General features: G+C 50.5%; 1 protein-coding gene across 7 annotated transcripts in view; it reads left to right on the forward strand.

Annotated features, from left to right (window-relative positions):
- The first annotated feature begins 6,790 nt into the window (after positions 1 to 6,790).
- TMEM229B (transmembrane protein 229B) overlaps positions 6,791 to 14,773 on the forward strand; it is a 43,062-nt gene continuing 35,079 nt past the window's right edge. The window contains exons 1-2 of one of the 7 annotated variants that reach the window (XM_059692908.1): positions 7,012 to 7,256; positions 13,617 to 13,697. The gene's annotated coding sequence lies outside the window, so the exon portion shown is untranslated. Of the gene's footprint in view, positions 6,921 to 7,011; positions 7,339 to 13,616; positions 13,698 to 14,773 lie in introns of those variants that run through there. The other 6 variants (XM_059692946.1, XM_059692882.1, XM_059692938.1 and 3 more) reach the window with 6 other exon arrangements.

The following is a 14,773-nucleotide window of genomic DNA, read 5'->3' on the forward strand; positions in this document are numbered from 1 at the left end:
CAAACTTTGACCTAAGCTGTGGGCAAGAAAGAGGGGCGAAGATTCTTTTGACAGAAAGAGGTGTGTAAATTTGCAAATACTGGTCAATTTTGAGCCAAAGCCTGCAAGTTTACTTTACAAATAGAGTGTGGTCGATATAAAGCCAGACATAGAAATAGCCCCATCACAGATCACAAGCAATCACACACCTTCCACGGCATGGGAGGTGCAGAACTGGAAGCCGTCACTGGGCGTGTGGGGTAAGACCATTGTGTGTTGTTCCCGTCTCCATATGGCAGTTCTCAATCTTCTTACCTGTCTGACCCTAATCCTTAGTGCAGTACATGACACATTAACGGTTGCTGAGTTGAATAGCAAGTTCTTTGCAATGGCGCAGCACTAGGGAAGAGAAGACACTAAATACATACTTATTAATCAATTAGCGTCTGAGACTAACAGGGCAACTCGAGTGAACTAATTCCCCAGACAAGATAGAGTCTCTGGGATCATTAACCCGTCAGGCTTCTGCAGCCTTTCCTGAAGGTGGCAGAGTTCTCCTAGAACGGCCTAGAAGAGGAGGGTGAAAAGAATTGAAACAGGTTTTATCCTACCCTCGGTGATGCAACCTACACACCTACCCCCACCCCCAAGTTGGGCTGCTTCTCAGCCAGCTCCTGTGGGAGAAACGTTTTGACTCAGATTTACAAAGATAAAGATTATTCCACTCGAACCCATCCCAGGACCCAGTGGGGCCAGGCATTGAGACTTAGATGAGATGTCGTGATAGAAAGTCTTAACCTATTAATGTTGCCAAATCCCCGGATAGCCTTCTGCAATCACTGCGTCTGGCTGAAATTTCCCTTTGAGCTGATATAGTGGAGTTGGGACAGGCACGCAGTGTCCCCCGGGCAGAATGGCTTAGATAGCAGCATGAAAGCTATTAGTTGCAAAGCCTTCTCATAACCAGGCTCCCCTCAACAATACCCCTTTGTCCCTCCTCAGACGACTAAGCCCCTTGTATCCTGGCAAAGGGAGGCATGCAGGGGAGGTGTCCAGCCTGGAGTTTGGTTTCTAATCTCTAGGGCAGAAATTCTTTCAAATTTGCCCAGCACTTGGGCTGACTGCTGAGTTGGAAATGAGAGCAGCTGGGGAGTGGGGGTGGCTCTCCCCATGATTCCCAAGTTTCATAATCTATTCTATTCCCCCCCCCCCACCACCACCAAAAAAAATTTACAACCTTCACAGTCAAACACACACTTAGAAGTAAGGAGTAGTGTAGTTTCCATGTATGTTCATATTTTCACTTTAATTTCTTTTAGCATTGGCCTGCCCCACCCTCACTGCATTAATTTTCAGGGCCGTCTTAGTGCACACACATCAGTGTCTTAACGCTTTATGGATGAATTCACATGATCACAGAATGGCGAGGTCTTCGTTTTCAGGCTCAAGGTGTTCATGAATACGGCATAGTCCTGTCCACTGCATTTTCTTTTGATGACTACAAAAAGAGGGAGGACATGACTTTAAATATCTCCAATGCAGGAACACACATTCTCTGAGAGCTCTGTGCAAGTACATACCCCTTTCCCACACGGACAGATGGACAGCAAACCTTCCTGATAGAGCTTTAGTCAACGTGACCATCTCTCCCAGGTCCAGTTCCTCTTTCCTCCCTCCACTGGTGCCCCTTTCAAACCCCCGGAGGCAATTATGAGCATTCAAGGACATCCTTAAGAACCTCTTGCTTCCCTTCTCACAGTTCACGCATTCCTGGCCTGCCTGTCTCCTGTGCCAGACCAACCCCGGAACAAGCAGTGATTTTATTCAGCCATCCATGCTTTCCCGCCCTGGGACTTTTCAGAGCTTCCTGGTGGCTGCATGGCTCAACTAAGGCAAATTTGACTCTTTCACACTTGAGCAGAAGTGATAAAAAGATTGAAGTTGTTCTGGCAGAAGAGCCCTGAGGAGACTTTCAAATACTTCCTGTTATCTGGGCTCCCAAAGCTGTCCAGGTCCTAGCCTTTTCAAGTGTATTTTGCCAGCGTTCTCTTGAGATCCATGAGCCACTTGATCATATCCGTCCAATAAATTCCTTTCAGACTTAAGATAGCTAAAGCTGGCTTCTGTTGCTCGCAATCAAAGAATTCTAAATGATACTAGTTCACACTCCTTAGCCTCTCTCCTTCCTATTTCAAGAAGGGGCTATTACCAAGTGTCCATCAGTAGATGAGTGGATAAACAAAACAACAACTATGGTACATTTATACAGTGGAATACTACTCAGCCATAAATAAGAAGGAAACGTTACCCTCTGTGACAGCATGGGCGGACCTGGAGAGCATTATACTAAGTGAAATAAGCCAGTCAGAGAAAGACAAGTACCATATGGTTTCACTCCTATGTGAAATCTAATGAACAAAATGAACTAACAAGCAACACAGAGACAGATTCCTAGGAAGTGAGCAGGCTGACAGCTGTCAGGGTGGAGTACCGGGCTGGATGAAGTGGTGGTGGAGGGGTTGAGCAAGAAAGAAAAAAAAGAGAAAAAAACTCACGGACACGGACAACAGTGGTGATTGCTGGGGGAGGGGGGTTAGTGGGGAGTGGAGGAAAGTATGGAGGGGATGAATGGTGATGGAAGGAGACCTGATGTGGAGTGGTGAACACACAATGATGTGTTGTGGAACTGTGCACCTGAAACCTGCTTTGTGAACCAGTGTCACCCCAATAAATTCAATAAAAATGACAAAAGGGCACTCTTACAAAGATACTCCTCCATTTTCCCACTCCCGCAAATTACCTTGACTTCCACTCTTTTTTAAAAAAAATATATTTTATTGATTTTTTACAGAGAGGAAGGGAGAGGGATAGAGAGTTAGAAACATCGATGAGAGAGAAACATTGACCAGCTGCCTCCTGCACACCCCCTACTGGGGATGTGCCCACAACCAAGGTACATGCCCTTGACCGGAATAGAACCTGGGACCTTTCAGTCCGCAGGCCGATGCTCTATCCACTGAGCCAAACCGGTTTGGCATTGACTTCCACTCTTACTGCCAAGACCATGTCTCTAGTTTTTGAAAGAGAACTTTTCTGTCCTTTTAAAAGGTAAACCATCCATAAAGGAGTTACTCTTATCCGCCATTTAGTAAATTTCTTGATGACTTTCAGGGGAAACAGAAAGATTTCTGTATGCTTGTCAGAGAGCATGGGTTCCCTCAGGGAAACCGCCCCCCCCACCCCCCACCCCCTTTCTCTCTCACCAGCTCATCCTCCCGTAAAGCTGGTGCAAATGATTTCACACTCAAGACTGTTTGTGACTCCAGTGCCTCCCTGCTCCTACCTCCCTTCTCTCTTTTCTAGCATCTGGGACAGGCTATACATAGCCTCCCTTGGCCCCCCATTTCCATGCTCCCTACCAGGTTCTTCCCCATTTGGCTGCGGACCAGTCCCTCCACTGAAATCACCCTCACGATCCACATCTCTCCTGGCTTACGGTCAGAGGGCAACCCCGCAGGGAACCAATCCTCACTCACAAGAATACAGAAAGTCATCAAGAAAATTACCTATAGAAGAGCTACCCCTTCGCGAATGGTTTACTTTATAGAAGGGTAGGAAAGTTCTTGTCTTTCAGAAAATATGGCTGAGATTCTAACACATTGAGGGCGCTTGGGAGACGATGAGGACATCTGAAAGACCCTTTTCCCTGCTTGGTGAAGGGAACTATCATCAACTGCCTCCTGTGGCAGGGACTTAAGCATGTCCATGTGCCTGGCACCATGCTAACTACCTAACATGAATCATCGCATTTATGCTTGCAACGGTCATGGGCTTGGTTATTATTGCTATTTCCATTTTCCAGATGAGGACGTAGGCGCAGAAAGGTTAAACAGACTGCCTTAAGCTATCTGCCTAGGATGTGGAGGCTGAATCAGATCCAAGCCGCTTTGACAAGACAAGAAGGCAAAGGAAGGGCTGGCATCTTTTGGGGCTTAGTGTGTCCCAGGGCCCTCCAACCTGAGTCTGTATTGGAACCACTATCCGCCATTACTGTGCCTACCTGCACCCCGTCACCCTCCTCACCCATTCACACAACACTGAATGCATGTCTCAGCCTTCGCTGGGTGAAAAGCCAGGGGACCACTCAGTGCATTTTTCGGTCTGATTCTGCAGCAGACTGCTCTGCCTTGATCTTACTTGAAATCTTCTAGGTCAGTGGTCGGCAAACTCATTAGTCAACAGAGCCAAATATCAACAGGACAATGATTGCAATTTCTTTTGAGAGCCAAATTTTTTAAACTTAAACTATATAGGTAGGTACATTGTTATTAACTTAATTAGGGTCCTCCTTTGCTAAAAACATCCTCAATTGGAGGGGCCGAACTCAGCGAACGTACCCCCACTTCTTCTAACGCCACTTATTCAAAACAGACTCGCCCAGGCCAAAAACCGACTTCTGCGCATGGGCCACCAAGTTTCCATCGCACTGTACGTGCGCGCCCGCACGTGGTATTTTGTGGAAGAGCCACACTCAAGGGGCCAAAGAGCCGCATGTGGCTTGCGAGCCGCGGTTTGCTGGCCACTGTTCTAGGTGAAGATAGAAAGGACTGTGGATGGGGTGCCAGAAGACTTGAGTTTGAACTGCATTTTGCCTTTACTAGTATAACCTTGACAAAAACATACAATCTATCTTGATTTCCTCATGTATAAAATGGGGGTAAAATAGCTACCTTACCCAAAGAGAGAAGATATGTCAATTGTAAGGCATTACATACATTTTCTTTCTTTCTTTTTTTTTTTTTTTTAGGAAGAAGTGATTCCTAATTTAGGAATGAAGAAAACTCAGATCACAGAGTTACATCCAGGGGAGAGCTGGACAAGGTAGAGGCTGGCTGATGCCAAGTCTTCTGCCTCAGCTCCTAACTCTTCCTTCGTTTTGATTCTGTAACTGGCACCTTGGCTAATGTATGCTATGGCTTCTATCCTAAGGATGAAAATACGAATATTATATATGAAAATATTTTCCTAGACTTCAAAGTTTAATTTTTATCTCTGATTTTAAAAGAAAGTCAAACATTTTACGGGTCCTCCAATATGATAGTTACTAGGCATTGCACCTCGTGCCTCGTGGATAAGTCACCCTGGATTCAGATCTTTTGCCTTTTCAGCCCTTTATGCTTTCCTCTATGCAATGCTGCCTCCCAGAGTCTGGGAGGGAGCCACACCAGCTGCCAGTCACAGACTGAGAGAGAACCAGAGCCGGAGAACTGGGCCTCCAAGGCCAGGGGCCGCAGGGAGGTCCCTCTTTAGCAGGCAGACTTTGCTGCCAGGTCAACTAAAGCCACTTCTTGCCAAGGTTTTCCCGAGAGAGAGGGCAGTCTCCTGCCTCGTTGACAGTGTTCTAGGGACAGCTCACCTGCCTCCCTGTAGCCTGACCCTTTCTCCTTCTCCCTGCAGAGTTATCCGAGCAGAAAACACATTTCTGTCACCAAAGGCCAGTGCTGAGAACCTTGTATGCATTACGTTATTGAGTCGCGAAAATACACTTATGAAACAGGCGATACTGTCTCCATTTTACAGAGGAGGAACTAACTCAGGGAAGCCAAGAGCTCTTGACACTGACACCACATGGCTGCTATGCACTTCCTACATCGGTTTGAGAAACTCGACATAAGTCCTTCTGCCCCCATTGAAAGAGTGACTAAGCCGGCTCTAGAACAGGGCGTGTATGGGATGGGCTTAGAGCTCCTTGTCCGCATCGCTCATCTCTGGTTTGGGGTGCACTTTTGAATATCCCGACCAGGGACAGGAGGTTGATGGAAGACCCAGGGCCCCATCAGGCAATTAGAGGAAGACATAGGAGCGGATTAGGTTCAGACAGTAGGAAAGCAGCCCAGCTTCTCACCCAGAGCAGGGTAAGACCAGCTGGATGAACCTCAGGTTCCTTTTCTTGGAAGACTCCACGCTGCCTTAGACCTCTGAGAACTCGTTGTCACTGTGGCACGCAATAAAAAGGGGAGACAGCTAGGAGAGAAGCGGCAGTCAGACCTCTCAGAGCAGGCCCTTGGCACACATAGGGTTTGTGTGAGAATTGGAAAAGGGCACCCCTCTGCATGGCTTATTTACAAAAGGACACCCACAAAGACTTATACGTTTTTAAAAATGTCCCTTTCTCTTGGCTGCAGCACCCAGTACCAGGACTCAGGCTTGGCGTGGGGACATGGGTTGGGTTGCATTCCCACTCCTGCTCGGCTTTTTTGCAGGACCTGACCTAGGACCTGACCTAGGACCCATCAGAGGGGCCTGTCTCAAGTCAGGGCCCTCTGTCAGGATTCCCCACCGTCCACATTCCAGAATCTCCAGGCTTTCCAGATGACAACGAGTATTTTCTACCTTCCAACACAAGAATCCAGATTGGCTTCAGAAATATCTTGTTTAATCTTTGCTGCAAATCACACTGTGGACGTTGGAAGTTCAGAATGTGCCTTAGGTGAATTCCTTAGCTTCCACAGACCTCAGTTTTTCCACCTTGAAAATGGGGCTGTTACCATGGATAAACTGCACAGAACGCAATGTGGGTCATGGCCTTCGGGTAGGAGGGCCTGCAGGATACCTACCGTGGATTTTGTGCATGCAGTCCCCACAACTGCTGTGAGCTGGGAGGCAGTCCTCTCCTCCGGGTTCCTGCAACACCTCCAATACGTGCGGCAGGGGGCCTGCAGGGCCAAGGAGCTCTGCGCTGCGGCCACCTGCGCCGCGGCCCGGCGGAGGGCGCGCTTCCTGGCGCCCGGGGCGCGGCCGACTCCCGCCTGCGAAAGGCGGCGGGGCCGGCGAGGTAGCGCACCCGGCGGCCGGCAGGCGAGCAAGGAGTTAAGCGGGGCCGGAGGCCGGGCGCCTGTCAGACGCGAGCATGTGCAGTCCGCCTCGCATCCGTGCTATGGGTGAGTGCCGCCGCCGCCGCCGCCGGGGCTCCGTGCGGCCCGGGCAGCGGCGGCTGCAGCCTCCCGGCCCCCGCGGCGGGCGCCGGCACACAATGCGGGACTAGGCGCGGCGCCGGAGGCCGGCGGCGTGGGGGAGGCACGGCCGGCCACTCGGCGCGGGGGGAGCCCCACGCCCGGCGTGGGGGCGGGGAGCGGGCGGCGCAGGAGAGCGCCCCAGTCCGGGCGCGGGAGGAGGAGCGGGAGCCAGCCGGCGAAACGGCGCTCCTGGCCGCACCTGCCCGCACGCGGCCGGCCCAGCCTTGCCCTGCCCGCGGCCCCGGCCCCGGCCCCGCACTGGTAGGTGCCCCCGATGCCCGCAGAGAGGCCTTTCCGCCGCCCGCAGAGGTGGCCGCGCGGGGCGGCCGGCGCGAGTGAGGAGGTGCGGGCGCGGGGCGGGGATGGGAAGACCGGGCGACCGGGCTGGGGGCTCTGCCCCGTCCCGCTTTCTCTTTGCTTTCGGTTTCGAAGCGGCTGCCCCGGCCGGAGAGCGAGCGGCGGATTAGCTGGTGCGCCCGGGCTTGGATTCCCGGAGGGGGATGGGCGCACAGGGGGGCGTGTTGGGGAAGGGGTGCACGCTGGCAACTTTCCCCGCCGGAAAACAAAGGGGCATGGAGGAGATGCTAGGGGAAGGGGCCGGACGGGGAGCTCTGGCTGCAGAAGGTTGACACCCCCTTCCTCCGGGCGGAGAACACCCCACGAGGCCACCTCTCGAGGGCAAAGGAGGGCGCCAGTCTGGTGGAAGTTAGGGAGCCAGTGCTTGGGAGTGGAAACCACAGACCCTCCTTAGTTTGAGGCTGAGGACTTCCAGAAGGGAAGGGAACCGTCCAAAATGACCCTGTTGCCTTCTCTCTGGGGGGGCTTGGAAAAGCTCGGTGATGGTGGACTGCACCCCCTGCGGCCCGGCCCAGCCCCCTGGCTGCCAGCTCTCTCTCTGCCCTCTCTGATCTCTAGTCATCGGTGGGAGGTGCAGGGCTGAGATGAAGACCGCTCATCCCTGCTCATGGCAAGGGCAGAGAGACGCTGGCCTCTTTCCCAGGTGTCTGTCTTCCCCTCTTTCTGTGTGTGCCAGGCCAAACTGGCCCCTTCCCTTCCTTCTCAAACTATGTCTCCCTCTGGCTCCAGTTTCCTTGGGGGGGGAGTCTAGTTGCCTCAGGTACAGAGCTGAGGGTGGCAGGTGGTTCCCATGCTGCTTCATGGCCCCCCCTCCTCCCCAGGAGGTAAAGAGCGGGACCCTGGGAGATCCGGGCCAGTGTAACCTTGGGAGCTCTGCTCATCAATTCTATTGTGTTCACAGCACTTAGTAACAAATGAGCTGTTACTCTGGCCTTCAGACTTGGGTCATCAGGAGGCCTGGGTTTTGTCTTTGTGTAACCAGGAAGAGGGATCAAGGGGAGGGCTGAATGGCCTGCCCTGGGGGTGGTACAGTGTCTCTCTCTCTCTAGAAAAACAATGGGCCAGGTCCCAGGTCCCAGGTCCAGGTCCCTGATCTGTGTCTTCAGGAATGAGGCACCTCCAGCTCCAAGCCGCTTGCAGGTGACCACGGGCTTCTATGCTGTGGCAGGACTGCCCACTGCCTTTCTTTCTCTCAGGATAGCCCTCTGAGAGTTGGGCTTTCCCCCTGGTTGCAAGGCGGAGCTCATCTGCTTGCCTGTGGAGACAGAAGGTATTGGGGCAGGGGTAGGAGGGGTAGCTGGTCTGCTGGGCATCTCTCCTGCCTGCTCCTGTGAATGAGCTAATGATACAAGCCAGTGGGCCGGGGGGAGGTGGGGGGCCTGCAGGACATCTTGGTCTAGAGAAGCATGGAGGGGTGGGCGGAGATGAGGCTTGGCCCCCTCTACAAGGTTTTGTATTTGGGGACAGAGATGGGTAAGTGGGAGACAGCGGAGGCTGGACCCATGTATTTCATCTGATCCTTGGAGCGAAATAACTGGTCGCTGAAAGGTCCGGGAGTTTCAGGACCACTGAGGAGCAGCAGGAGAGAAAGAAGCCCCCTGAGCTATAGCTCTGTGGTCCTGGAACCGTGGCTAAAGTCAGATGCAGGTTCTAGACCAGAGAGCACCACCAGTCCCACCTCTAGGGCCCTTTCCCCTATAAATGGGCAGGGTGGGTATTGCTCAGCACCCCCCTCCCCCCATTGGCTTTGTCCCAAGCTACTTATTTAGAGCTGAGGGTTGTTCCTCAAAATGTACTGACTGTAACGTGAGAATAATGATATGGAGTCCTGGCCCCTCTACCCCCAAAGGTAAGAGAAGGGGGTTTTCCGTGGCTTGTTCCTCAAATGTACGGACTGTAACATGGGAAAATGATACTTCCTCTGACTCCCTCCTTTAAAGCGATGAGGTGTGAATTTTTACATTTCTAAAGTGATTTAAGAGCCTCAGGTCATTGAATGAGAGATGTCAAATGAGTTAGGGAGCCTTACGCTGTCTTTATTTCACTTGTATCGGAATTACATCTTGTCTCTAAAGGGAAAGGTGTCATTTTGGGGGGAAAGGGCGAAATTACAGCTTTTGTGACAGGGAAGGCTCCGTGTTGGTTTTTAAAAGTATAGTTTTTCATCAGAAAGGCGCTGGAGTGGCACATGGGCAGCAAGTGTTTTTGTGTCTGCCTCTGCTCTCAGCCGTCTTAGAGCTCCTCTCCAGTAGGGTTTCCCCAGACGGTGTCCAGTCTGGACAGCAGGGACAGTCACCCTCCAAGCTCTGAGCAGGGTCTCTGAGGACGTGGGGGACACTGATGTTAGAAGCTGAGACCTGGGTGAGGGCAGGAAAGTGAAGCTGCTTGGTGTTATCAGCAACCATAGAAGATCTGGCTGTCCTTGAGGGAAGGGAAATCTAACCCTCCAACAGCAGCCAGGCTGTTTTCAAATTTGTATCTCTTTACTGTTCTCCTCCCTCCTCCCCTCACCCCCCCCGCCCCCCCCCCCCAGTTTACAGACAAGACTGCTGGGGTTTTATTTTTTTCATTGCAGGAACATTCCTTTTAAGGGGTGGGTAATTTCTTACTTGGCAAACTCTCCGCGCTTTTTGTGGCGACACCTGGCCGAGGAGGGAATGTTGGAAGGGATTCCGAGCAGGAAGCAAGTCCGCCCTTCTGGTCAGGTCTCCTGCTTTCTCCACCGCCACCTCTCAGGAATCAGAGGCTCTATGTTTGAAAAGGCAAGTGTAAGCTGACTTCTGGGGAAGGGCTAGGAGCTGGCACTTTTGTTTACGATTTCCTTGGAGGGAAACTGAGCCACGCTGAGAGTTAGCTCACTGGCTGTGGTTTGACTGAATGTCTGTGTTGGGGAAGTTTTCCTCTCCTGGGATTTCAGAATGTTTGGACTCAAGCACCGGAAGAGACCCAGGGTTATACTTTTTCATTCATTCTACGGGCTGATAGAATTTAGGCACCCAGGTGCTTGGTTTCGGATAGATGTTGGCCTGGGACTTTGAGCTGTGGGGAGCTCCGTGCTGCTGTGATAGAAGGAAACGGTGTGGTTTTCACCCCTGCAACTCACGTCCATGGATAGAGCTGAGGCAGAATAAGGGATCTGTCACATTCCCAGGCGGAAGGAGGCCTGCTCCCTCCCCTCTGCTCTCCTCCATCCTGCAGGTTGGACTCCCGCTCTCTTCCCCCCTGAGGCTGTCCTCGAGGTTCATTTTAACATCAGCTCCCCTCTGTATAATTCAGTGGGGTCGAGGTCACAGAGTGGGCGTGGCCCTCTGCTCCTGTGAAGGATGGTTCCGAAAGGTAACTTCCCACCCTCCGCTGATGTTGGTGCTTCTACCTTGGGGTCGGTCACAGTCCAGTGTGACAATTTGAGGAGTAACCAAAGTCGTTGCCCAGTGCTGTTTCTGAACATGGAGCTCCCCATTCTCCTTTACTCTGCTGGCTCCCCAGCAGGGACTTTGATATCTTTGCAGGGCTCTTGGCTCTCAATGTGCCTGGTATGTGTAGAAGGGACAGCATCCTTGACGTCCGAGCACACGGTCTGCGTGGGCATGCTCTCAGATTGCGCTTTCCTGCTGCTCCATCCTCTAGAACAGCGGTTCTCAACCTGTGGGTCGCGACCCCTTTGGGGGTCGAACGACCCTTTCACAGGGGTCGCCTAAGACCATCGGAAAAAACATATATAATTACATATTGTTTTTGTGATTAATCACTATGCTTTCATTATGTTCAATTTGTAACAATGAAATTGGGGGTCACCACAACGTGAGGAACTGTATTAAAGGGTCGCGGCATTAGGAAGGTTGAGAACCACTGCTCTAGAAGCATGGTGGGTTAAAAAAAAAGAGTTCGTGGTCAAATACTAACTTAATGTAGGGAAATGTAATAGATTGAGGCGGGGGGGTGGGGGGGCGTCATCAGAAAGTGCACTTTCTGCGGTTCCTTTCCACTCCAGAAGCCCTGCAGTCAGGACGCACTAGCCATTTCTGACTGCTTCCGTGGTTGGACGTGAATGACAAATGCTGGTTCATTCATTCATTGTTTCCTTTCCGTTTTTAAGAGACCCCGTCACATGAGTTTCTGGAGTGTTTCATTTCTATCAGAAAGGTCACTCAGCCTGAGTTTTCATAAGGCCTTGACACCAGCCCGGGGAGAGAGGGATGCCAGCCAAAAAGGAGATGGAAGGGCCACAAAGAGAGGATTCTTTTCTGGGCTTCTGAGGGTGATTCATGCTTCAAGATAAATGTGCTTCCTGCGCTTCATGGTTTCGTGGCTTGTACCATCCATGGAGGGACAGGCCCTGCTGCAGCAAGAAGCCCACCTTGTAGACAATGACTGCCATTCTTTGGAGCCATGGCAGGGGCCTGTATTTAGCCCACTGCTGTCCGCATCTTCGTTTTTACTGCCGTCCTTAGCCAAACCCCATTTTAGTTTTTGGTCCCTCGGATCTCCCTCCCTCTTATTCCCAATCCAAAGTGCCTTTCCAAAGCTAGGAATAAGGCAGCCAGGGCATTGGTCTTACTTCCATCTACCTTCTTAAATATGGACAAGAAGTACCAGTATTGTTACACAAGCAAGCAGCAGCTCTAGCTTTTAAAAAAATGTTTTATTGATTTGAGAGAGAGAGGAAGGGAGAGAGAGAGCAACATTGATGTAGGAGAGAAACATCGAAGTGGCCTCCCATATGAATCCCGACCAGGGATCGAACTCACAACCTGGGCATGTGCCCTGACCAGGAATCCAGCCGTAAACCTTTCAGTGGGGCATCACTTAACCAACTGACCCACACCGGCCAGGGCAACAGCTCCAGATTTTATACACACACACACACACACACACACACACACACACACTTCTCTCTTTTTAAAAAAAAATATTTTTTTTTATTGATTTCAGAAAGGAAGGGAGAGAGTGAGAGAAACATCAATGACAAGAGAGAATCATTGATTGGCTGCCTCCTACACGCCCCATACTGGGAATTGAGACTGCAACTGAGGCATATGCCGGGACCAGGAATTGAACCGTGATCTCCTGGTTCATAGGTCAATGTTCAACCACTGAGCCACACTGGCCGGGCCAGATTTTTGTATTTTAAGTGTGTTTTTGCCTGCCATAACAGGAGATGACTTTCCTACCTTGATTTGTAGAAGCCTGAATGCTTTCATTTAGCCTGCATGGTTTCTAGAACATGGTGAGGGCCTGTTAATCAGCTGTGGTACTAGGATGTGATCAGATACCCAGATTTCTAGGTCATTGGGCAATGATGTTGTTTGTGTAGGAGCTGATAGGTGGCAAAGGCTTCTGGAATGAGGACATCTGGGATTCCTTCCTGTCTCACTTGTGTAACCTTGGACAACCCATTTCAGCCTTCTAAGACTTAATTCCACAAACGAAGCTTCAGCAGGTTTCAGTGCTCTTAGCAATAACAGCAGTAGCAGATACTTATCACATACTTCCTATACCCCAGGCACTGGGCTGAGCACTTGATATATGTTGTTCTTCTTTCATAGCAATGAGATAGCTACATATTTGTCCCCATTTTACAGCTAGAAAAACTGAGGCTCTCTGAAAGTTAAAATGATTGCACATGTCACACAGCAGCAAGTGTCTAAACTGGGATTTGAACTGGCATCTGCCTGATTCCATTGTGTTCTATGAATTGCATGTTGGGAAGACGGCAAAAGTGGAAGTAGTGTTAGTTAAACGATAAGAAGGAGGGCTTATGTGGATTAAACACAGCTAGTTAAAAGGAGTTGGAATTCCAGATTCTTATTTGAACACCCCAGTGAATGTCCGGGAAGAAGAGAGGTCAGTACTTTGCAAGAGGAAGTAGACCAGATGGCCTGGGAGTTACTGTAAGGAGAATAGAATGTATCTCATAAACCCTGTTTCATTTTGATGCCAATTTTTTTGCTCTTGCTTAACAGGCTCTCTGGGCAGCATTTTTCTTTCTGTCACTCTTCAGTCACTAGTCATCGCAGCTTATCTTTTCAAATTCTTGACTCCAGTCCTCATCCTCCAACCTAATTGCTGAGCCTCCCCCTGCCCATTATTACAGTTCAGCTATGGAGACCTATCATGACTCTGGGTCCCAGGTACACTCTGCAGAGTACAGCGGACTATCCTGTTCTTCTGAGAAAGGATTTGTGGTCCCTGGTTAGTCTATTCAAGGGTGACCAGCTAGCTCGTTGAGATGATTCTCATCTCTTTCATCCCTGTTTGTTTCAGGCAAGTTAACTCTGAGGCTCTTCTACTGTTTTGAGGTGTTTGTGGAAGAAGAGTGAAGGGTGAGGTGGTGGCCTGGCGGAGGTAAGCTGGCCCCCTTGGAATGTTAGCGTGATGGTGTGTTATGGAGCATTGTGCTAGGGGTTAGGGGACTTGGGCTCCTGTCTCAGCTCAGTGACTCTGGGCACGTGACATGAGTCCTTTAGTTTCTTTATTAGTAAGAGAAGAATGTTGGCACAATGATGCTGGATGATGCAGTAGAATCTGATTAATTTGGTCCCAACTCAGGGAATAACTCAGAAGACAGAGCTAGGGAAACAGAGGTTGGGTTGAAGGAGAAACCCCAGAAGAAAGAAGCCAAATTGGAAGTTAAGGGGCAAAGTTAGAGCTGGAGTAAGTACTTTCTTGCAAAAGGGCTCTGGGTCAGGAAATTCCTCCCCTGACTGTTTAAACAGGGCAGCTGTGAGATGTGTACTCTCCATCTCCTAAACCATGGGGAGCAAGCACCCGTTGTATCTTGTGTTAAACTTAAACTTCACCCCCGCTGTCCCCCTGCACGTTCTGACTGCCCCAGTGAAGGCAGCAGGGAAGTTGTGCAATGGTGTGTTTTACATTCTGCACCTGGACTTGGCAGACTCCAGGGACTGGTTTGGCTCCAGATCCCTCCAGGGCTCCAGGATTCGGGGACATTGGCTGATGCTCCCCAGGTGACTCAGTGTCCTGAGAGCGTGCCTCTTCTCTGCTGCCTTCGCTCTGGCCTAAAAGAGCAAGATCATATCGTAAACTCATTTTAGGAACCCAGGGAGTCACAGCTTCTCCGTACATGCCATTGGGCCCCTGGATTTCCCTGTGAACAAAGCCATTTGTCCAAGGACTCTTGGGTTCTGCTATCCATGGATACATTCCTATTTTTATTTCATCATATTCAGAGTTGAGGAGCAAATGTGTTCCCACTGAACCCACCAAACTAATCTTTTCTGCCCCTGCCTGCCTTGCTTTTTTCCTTAGTTCCTTATTTCCCTGCACCAGTTATTTCTAATGGTGCTTACTATACCAGTGGGAATGTGAGAGATGATTTTAGTTGGTACAGGGACAAACATTCCATTTTAATAACTATGTTTCTAATTAGTGTAAAGAAACATGACTCATTGGGATGTGTT

Source organism: Myotis daubentonii, chromosome 1 (genome assembly GCF_963259705.1).
Source record: "Myotis daubentonii chromosome 1, mMyoDau2.1, whole genome shotgun sequence".
Classification (NCBI taxonomy): Eukaryota; Metazoa; Chordata; class Mammalia; order Chiroptera; family Vespertilionidae; genus Myotis; species Myotis daubentonii.